This window comes from Bison bison, unplaced genomic scaffold (assembly GCF_000754665.1).
Source record: "Bison bison bison isolate TAMUID 2011002044 unplaced genomic scaffold, Bison_UMD1.0 scf7180017864091, whole genome shotgun sequence".
Taxonomy (NCBI): Eukaryota; Metazoa; Chordata; class Mammalia; order Artiodactyla; family Bovidae; genus Bison; species Bison bison.
The window spans coordinates 497,723-506,543 of record NW_011494663.1 but is presented as its reverse complement, the minus strand read 5'-3'; positions in this window follow the sequence as shown (position 1 = coordinate 506,543).

Genomic DNA, 8,821 nt, shown 5'->3' with positions numbered 1-8,821 from the left:
CAGTTTAGGTCTTTTCCGCACTTTTTACTTGGGTTGTTTGTTTTTCTGGTATTGAGTTGTATGAGCTGCTTGTATATTTTAGAAATTAATCCTTTGTCAGTTGTTTCATTTGCTATTATTTTCTCCCATTCTGAGGGTTGTCTTTTCACCTTGCTTATACTTTGCTGTGCAAAAGCTTTTGAGTTTAATCAGGTCCCACTTGTTTACTCTTGTTTTAATTTCTATTACTCCAGGAGGTGGGTCATAGAGCATTTTGCTTGATTTATATCAAGTGTTCTGCCTATTGGTCTATATTTCTGTTGTTGTACCACTACCATATTGTTTTTATGACTGTAGCTTGTAGTATAGTCTGAAGTTAGGTAGGTTAATTCCTCCAGGTCCATTTTTGTTTCTCAAGATTGCTTTGGTTATTCAGGGTCTTTGTTTTTCCATAGAAATTGTAAAATTTTTTGTTCTGGTTTTATGAAAAATGCTGTTGATTTAATATATATTGCATTGAATCTAAGGATTGCATTGGGTACTATTATTTTCACAATATTGATTGTTCCAATCCAAGAACATCATGTATGTCTCCATCTGTTTGTGTTGTCTTTGATTTCTTCACCAATATTTTATAGTTTTCTGCATACAGGTCTTTTGTCTCTTTAGGTAGATATATTCCTAGGTATTTTATTCTTTTTGTTGAAATGGTGAATGGGAATATTTCCTTAATTTCTTTTTTCTGATTTTTCATTGTTAGTGTATAGGAATGCAAGTGATTTCTGTGTATTAATTTTGTATCCTGTGACTTTATTCATTGATTAGCTCTAGTGATTTTCTCATGGCATTTTTAGGGTTTTCTATGTATAGTATCCTGTCATCTGCAAACAGAGTTTTAATTCTTCTATTATAATCTGTGTTCCTTTTATTTCTTTCTTCACTGATTGCTATGGTTATGAGTTCCAAAACTATACTGAGTAACAGTGGTGACAGTGAGCATCCTTATCTTGTTCCTGATTTAAAAGGAAATTCTTTCAGTTTTTCATCATTGAGAATAAGGTTTGCTGTGGGTTTTCCATATATGGCCTATATTATGTTGAGGTAGTTTCCTTCTATGCCCTTTTTCTGGAGAGTATTTTATCATAAAATGGTGTTGAATTTTGTCAAAAGGTTTCTCTGAACTTATTGAGATGGTCATATTGTTTTTAAGTTTCAATTTGTTAATATGCATCATCACATTGATTGATTTGTGTATACTGAAGAATCCTTGCATCCCTAGGATGAACCTCACTTGATCATATTATATGTGTTCTGCTTGCTAGGATTTTGTTGAGCATTTTTTCATCTATGTTCTTCAGTGATGTTGGCCTGTAATTTTCTTTGTGTGCATGTGTGTGTGTGATATCTTTGTATGGTTCTGTTATCAGGGTGATAGTGACCTCATGAGTTTGAGAGTTTTCCTTCATCTAAAATTTTTTGGAAGAGTTTGAGCAGGATAGATGTGAGCTCGTCTCTAAAAATATGATAGAAACCACCTGTGAAGCCATCTGGCCCTAGGCTTTTGGAAGACTTTTGATCACAGTTTTTATTTCAGTGCTTGTGACTGATTGGTTCATTTTTTCTATTTCTTTCTTGTTCAGTCTTGGAAGTTTATACTTTTCTAAAAATTTGTCCATTGCTTCAATGTTGTCCATTTTATTGGCATTTAGTTGCACATAATACTCTAATGATCTTTTGCATTTCTGCATCATCTACTATAACTTATTTTTCATTTATAATTTTAATGATTTGAGTTTTATCCTTTTTTTTTGATGAGTCTGGTTAATAGTTTCTCAAATTTGTTTATCTTATCAAAGAATTAGTTTTTGGTTTTATTAATCTTTCCTATTGTTTTCTTTTTTATTTATTTCTGCTTTGATCTTTATATTTCTTTCCTTTTACTACCTTTGGGAATTTTGTTTTTCTTTTTCTAGTTGCTCTAGGTGTAAGGTTAGATTGTTTATTTGATATTTTTCTCATTTCTTAAGGTAGATTTCTATTGCTAGGAACTTCCCTCCAACACTGCTTTTGCTGTGTCCCATAGGTTTTGGGTATTTGTTTTTTCATTGTAATTTGTTCAAGATATTTTTTATTTCCTTTTTAATTTCTTCAGTGACCTCTTGGTATTTTAGAAGTGTATTGTTTAGCCTCCATTTGTTTGTGTTTTTAACAAATTTTCTCCTAGAACTGATATACAGTCACATAGCATTTGTGGTACAAAAAACTGCCTGATACCATTTCAATTTTCTTAAATTTACCAAGCCTTGACTTGTGACACCAAATGTGATCTGTCTTAGAGAATGTTCCATGTAAACTTGAGATAAAGTGCATCCTACTTCTTTTGGGTGGAATGCCTTGTAGATATTGATTAGGTTCATCTGGTCCAATGTATCATTTAAGGCTTGCATTTCCTTATTTTCTCTCTGAATGATCTGTCCTTTGGTATGACTGAGGTATTAAAGTTCCCACTGTTCTTATGTTACTGTCAGTTTCCCCTTTTACAGTTGTTAGTATTTGCCTTATATTTTGATGTACTCTTTTGTCGGGTGCATGTATGTTTATAATTGTTATATCTACATCTTGGATTGGTCTTTGATCATTATGTAGTATCCTCCCCTGTGTTTCTCAATGGTATTTATTGTAAAGTCTATTTTATCTGATATGAGTATTGCTACTCATGCTTTCTTTGGATTTCCATTTGCATGGAATATCTTTTTTCCAGTCACTCATTTAGAGTCTGTATGTGTCCCTAGGTCTGAAGTGGGTGCCTTGTAAACAGCACATATATGAGTCTTATTTTAGTATCCATTCAGCCAGTCTGTGTCTTTTGGTTGGAATATTTTATCCATTTACATTTAAAGTAATTATTTTTATGTATGATGTTTTTAGTTGCTCAGTCATGTATGATCATATAAACATTTACTTTATTGTTTGGGTTTTTAAAAAAAGTCTTTTCTTTATCTTGTGTTTCTGCTGTGTTTCCTGTCTAGAAAAGTTCCTTTAGCCTTTGTTGTAAACCTTGCTTGGTGGCATTGAATTCTCTTAACTTTTGCTTGTATGTAAAGGTTTGATTGCTCCTTCCAATCTGAATGAGATCCTTGTTGGGTAGAGTAATCTTGGGTGTAGTTTTTTTTTTCCTTTCATCACTTTCAGTATATCCTATCACTTCTTTCTGGCCTGCAGAATTTCTGCTAAAAGCTCAGCTGTCAACCTTATGAGGATTCCCTTTTATGTTATTTGTTGCTTTTTCCTTGCTACTTTTAACATTTGTTCTTTGTGTTTAATTTTTGTTAGTTTGCTTAATATGTGTCTTCATGTGTGTCTCTTTGGGTTTATCCTGTAAACCTCTCTGGGCTTCCTCAACTCTAGTGGCTTTACCATGTTATGGAAATTTTTCACTAAAATCTTAAGTATTTTCTCATATTCTTTCTGTTTCTCTTCTTCTGGGACCCTTATGATTTGAATATTGGTGCACTTAATGTTGTCCCAGGTGTCTCTGAGACTCATTACTTTTCATTCTTTTTTTCTTTATTCCGCTCTGCTTCTGTTATTTCCACCATTTTATCTTCCAGCTGACTTATTTATTCATCTGCCTCAGTTACTCTGCTATTGGTTCCCTCTAGAGTATTTTTAATTTCAGTTATTGTGTGGTTTATTGCTGATTGTATATTCTTTACTTCTTCTTTGTCCTTGTTAAATATCCTCTGAATTCGTGCCTTCATTCTATTTATCTGTGCCTCCATTTCATTTCTGAGATTTTACATCATCTTTACTATCATTACTCTGGATTCTTTTTCAGGTATACTGTCTCTGTCCTCTTTATTTGTTTGGTCTTGTGGGTTTTCACCATTTTCCTTCATCTGCTGCATGTTTTTCTTTCTCATTTTGTTTAATTTATTGTGTTTGTGGTCTCTTTTCTGCAGACTGCAAGGCCACAGTTCCCTTTACTTGTAGAGTCTACCGTAAGTGTGTGGGGTTGGCCTCGTGTCTTGTGAAGGCTTCCTGATGAGGGGGGACTGGTGTCTGTGTTCTGATGGGTAGAGCTGGATCTTGTCTCTCTTAGGGCAGTGCTATGTGCAGCGGTGTGTTTTGGGGTATTTGTGAGTTTAGTATTGCTTTGGGAAGCTTGTCTAATGGGTGAGTTTGTGCTCCTGTTTTGCTAGTTATTTGGTGTGAGGCATCTAGCACTGTAGCTTGCTGGACTTTGAGTGGAGCCAGGTCTTGGTGTTGAGATGGAGGCCTCTGAGAGAGCTCTTGCCAATGAATATTCCATGAAGTTGGGAGTGATCTAATGATCAAATCCTGGACTCAGGTCTTCCACCTCAGAGGTTCAGGTACAACACTTGGCTGGAGCACGAAGACTCCACAAGCCACATAGTATGGAAGAGAAAGAGGAAGAAAGAAGAAGAAAAAAAATTGAACAAACATACAAACCAAAAGGACAGATAAAACCCCAAGACAAATAGTAAAAGCAAAGCTAAACAAACAAAAACACACAGAGAAACCCACGAACATACGTTCACAAAAAGAAAAGAGAAAAAAGAAAGAATAAAAAGAAGAACCAAAGAAGAGGAGAGCAATCAAACCAATGAACAAACCCATAAATGAAAACAAACACTAGAAAGTTGAATAGCAAAAATACAAAATCTAAAACATGTGCAAGATGCAATGTAATGAAAAAGTACTTAATAAATAGGAAAAAATAAAACAAGTAAATTTATTTAGAATTAAAAGCATAAAAAAGTAAGTAAAATAATAAATATTAAAGGAACAATTATAAAAGAGAAACAATAGAATGAAACAAAAAAGAAAAATGACAAAAATACACATAGAAAGAGTGATAGTAAGAGCATTTTCCTCAGCTGTCAGTACCCTCACCCAACTGTGAGCATCAGCCAATCTACTTACTCAGGAAGTCCTTCAATATTTCTATTAACAGGAAGGTCTCTGGACCTACTGTGGGCACTGTGGGTTCAGCTCAGACTCACTTTGGTTTTGCCTTATTCCAACTTATCGATCTAATCACATGGACCACAGCCTTGTCTAACTCAGTGAAACTATGAGCCATGCCCTGTTGGACCACCCAAGATGGATGGGTCATGGTGGAGAGTTCTGACAAAACGTGGTCCACTGGAGAAGGGAATGGCAAATCACTTCAGTATTCTTGCCTTGAGAACCCCATGAACAGTATAAAAAGGCAAAAAGATAAGACAGTGAAAGAGGAACTCCCGAGGTTGGTAGGTGCCCAATATGCTACTGGAGATCAGTGGAGAAATAACTCCAAAAAGAATGAAGAGGTGGAGCCAAAGCAAAAACAACACCCAGTTGTGGATGTGACTGGTGATAGAAGCAAGGTCTGATGCTGTAAAGAGCAATATTGCATAGGAACCTGGAATGTCAGGTCCATGAATCATGGCAAATTGGAATGGACAAACAGAAGATGGCAAGAGTGAAGGTCGATATTTTAGGAATCAGCGAACTAAAATGGACTGGAATGGGTGCATTTAACTTAGATGACCAATATACCTATTATTGTAGGCAAGAATCCCTTAGAAGAAGTGGAGTAGCCATCATAGTCAACAAAAGAGTCCGAAATGCAGTCCTTGGATGCAATCTCAAAAACGACAGAATGATCTCTGTTTCCAAGGCAAATCATTCAATATCACACTAATCCAAGTCTATGCCCCAATCAGTAATGCTGAAGAAACTGAAGTTTAACAGTTTTTTGAAGATCTACAAGACCTTCTAGAACTCAAAACCAAAAAAGATGTTCTTTTCATTATAGGGGACTGTAATGCATAAGTTGGAAGTCAAGAAACACCTGGAGTAACAGGCAAATTTGGCCTTGGAGTACAGAATGAAGCAGGGCAAAGGCTAATAGAGTTGCCAAGAGAATGCACTGGTCATAGCAAACACCCTCTTCCTGCAACACAAGAGAAGACTACACATGGACACCACCAGATGGTCAAGATGGAAATCAGATTGATTATATTCTTTGCAGCCAAAGATGGAGAAGCTCTATACAGTCAACAAAAACAAGACCAGGAGCTGACTGTGGCTCAGATTATAAACTCCTTATTGCCAAATTCAGACTTAAATTGAACAAAGTAGTGAAAATCACTAGACCATTCAGATATGAGCTAAATCAAATCCCTAACAATTATACAGTGGAAGTGAGAAATAGATTTAAGGGACTAGATACGGTAGACAGAGTGCCTGATGAACTATGCATGGAGGTTCGTGACACTGTACAGGAGACAGGAAGCAGGACCATCCCCAAGAAAAAGAAATGCAAGAAAGCAAAATGGCTGTCTGAGGAGGCCTTACAAATAGCTGTGAAAAGACGAGAAGCAAAAGACAAAGGAGAAAGGAAAAGATATACCCATTTGAATGCAGAGTTCCAAAGAACAGGAAAGAGAGACAAGGAAACCTTCCTCAGTTATTAGTGCAAAGAAATAGAAAAACAACAGAATGGGAAAGACTAGAGATCTTTTCAAGAAAATTAGAGATATCAAGGGAACATTTCATGCAAAGATGGGCACAATAAAGGACAGAAATGGTATGGACCTGACAGAAGCAGAAGATATTAAGAAGAGGTGGCAAGAATACACAGAAGAACTGTACAAAAAAGATCTTCATGACCCAGATAATCACGATGGTGTGACCACTCACCTAAAGTCAGACATCCTGGAATGTGAAGTCATGTGGACCTTAGGAAGCTTCACTAACAACAAAGCTAGTGGAGGTGATGGAATTCCAGTTAAGCTATTTCAAGCCTAAAAGATGATGCTGTGAAAATGCTGCACTCAGTATGCCAGCAAATTTGGAAAACTCAGCCGTGGCCACAGGCCTGGAAAGGGTCAACCCACTCTAATATTCTTGCCTGGAGAAACTTGTGGACAGAGGAGCCTGGTGGGCTGCTGTCCATAGGGTCGCACAGAGTTGGACACGACTGAAGCAACTTAGCATGCATGCATGCCTTGGAGAAAGAAATGGCAGCCCACTCCATTGTTCTTGCCCAGAGAATCCCAGGGACAGAGGAGCCTGGTGGGCTGCCATCTATGGGGTCGCAGAGTTGGACACGACTGAAGTTGACTTAGCAGCAGAGATGAATAATACACTAGAAGGAATCAATAGCAGAATAACTGAGCCTGAAGAATGGATAAATGACGTGGAGGACAGAATGGTAGAAATCACTAACATAGAACAGAATATAGAAAACAGAATAAGAAGAAATAAAGACAGTCTAATAGACCTCTGGGTCAACTTTAAACATACTAACATTCACATTATAGGTGTCCCAGAAGGAGAAGAGAGAGAGAAAGGACCTGAGAAAATATTTGAAGAGATAATAGCTGAAAACTTCCCTAACATGGGAAAGGAAATAGTCAACCAAGTCCAGGAAGCACAGAGAATCCCAGGGAGGATAAACTCAAGTAGGAACACACCAAGACACATAGTAATCAAACTGACAAAATTAAAGACAGATGAGAAAATATTATAAGCAACAAGGGAAAAATGACAAATAACATAAAAGGGAACTCCTATCAGGCTATCAACTGATTTCTCAACAGAAACTCTACAAGCCAGAAGGGAATGGCATGATATATTTAAAGTGATGAAAGGGAAGAACCTACAACCAAGAATACTCTACCCAGCAAGACTCTCCTTCAGGTTTGATGGAGAAATCAAAAGCTTTCCAGACAAACAAAAGTTAAGAGAATTCAGCACCACCAAACCAGCTTTAAAACAAATGCTAAAGGAATTTCTCTAGGCAGGAAACACAAGAGGAGGAAAGACCTATAGAAAATAAACCCAAAATAATTAAGAAAACACTAATAGAATGATACATTTTAATCATTACCTTAAACATAAATGGATTAAGTGCACCCACCAAAGACACAGATTGGCTGGGTGGACGAAAACATGTGCACATATGCACTTCCAGTTACCACATCACTCTGCTTGACCTCCCAATTATATGTAATTATTTTATATTGTTAAGTTAATCATTCTATCCCATTGTGTCTTGCAATTGTAATTATCTTTCTTTTTTTGGTCTGGCTATTGATTGTGAAAATCGATAAACATTTTTTACTATCGTGATTATGCAATATTACTCACTTAATACCATTGTATCATGATTGGTCAACAGAAAAATAGTAGAACTCTATATTACCAAAGCTAGGATCTAATAGAAAAGCCTGTAATCACTTTGCAAAATCCAGATGCATATCAAAATTATCTTGAAAATTTTTTGAAAAATATAAAAATTCAGATATTGTTTTTTTTCCTCCAGAGCTCCAAACATATTTATAATGAGCAGTCATTAAACAACTGGACTATATGATGATCTTTTACTTTTACTTAGTTTCACTTTTTAAATTTCATATTCAGTGCTCCCATTTCATTTAGTTTATGTTCTCCAATTTCGCCATCTCTTTTTTATGTTCTTTCCCAAGCCTTTATCAAGTGTAGTAGAAAAGAAATAGATATAATAAAACTTATGAATTTTTGCCTAACTAAAAAATTATGACATTTTTATTTCATTTGTTTGACTTAGTATTAATAGAACGCTAGATTTCTAATTAAAAAATAGATATGCAACAAGCAACAGAGGTTTACTGTATAGCATAGGGAACTATAGTCAATATCTTATAGTAACCTATGATGGAAAATAATTTAAAAAATAATATATGTGCACTTGTATAACCGAATCACCTTGCTGTGCACCTGAAATATTGTAAGTCAACTATACTTCAATAAAAAAAAAATATATATATATATATTTTTTTTTTTAAAA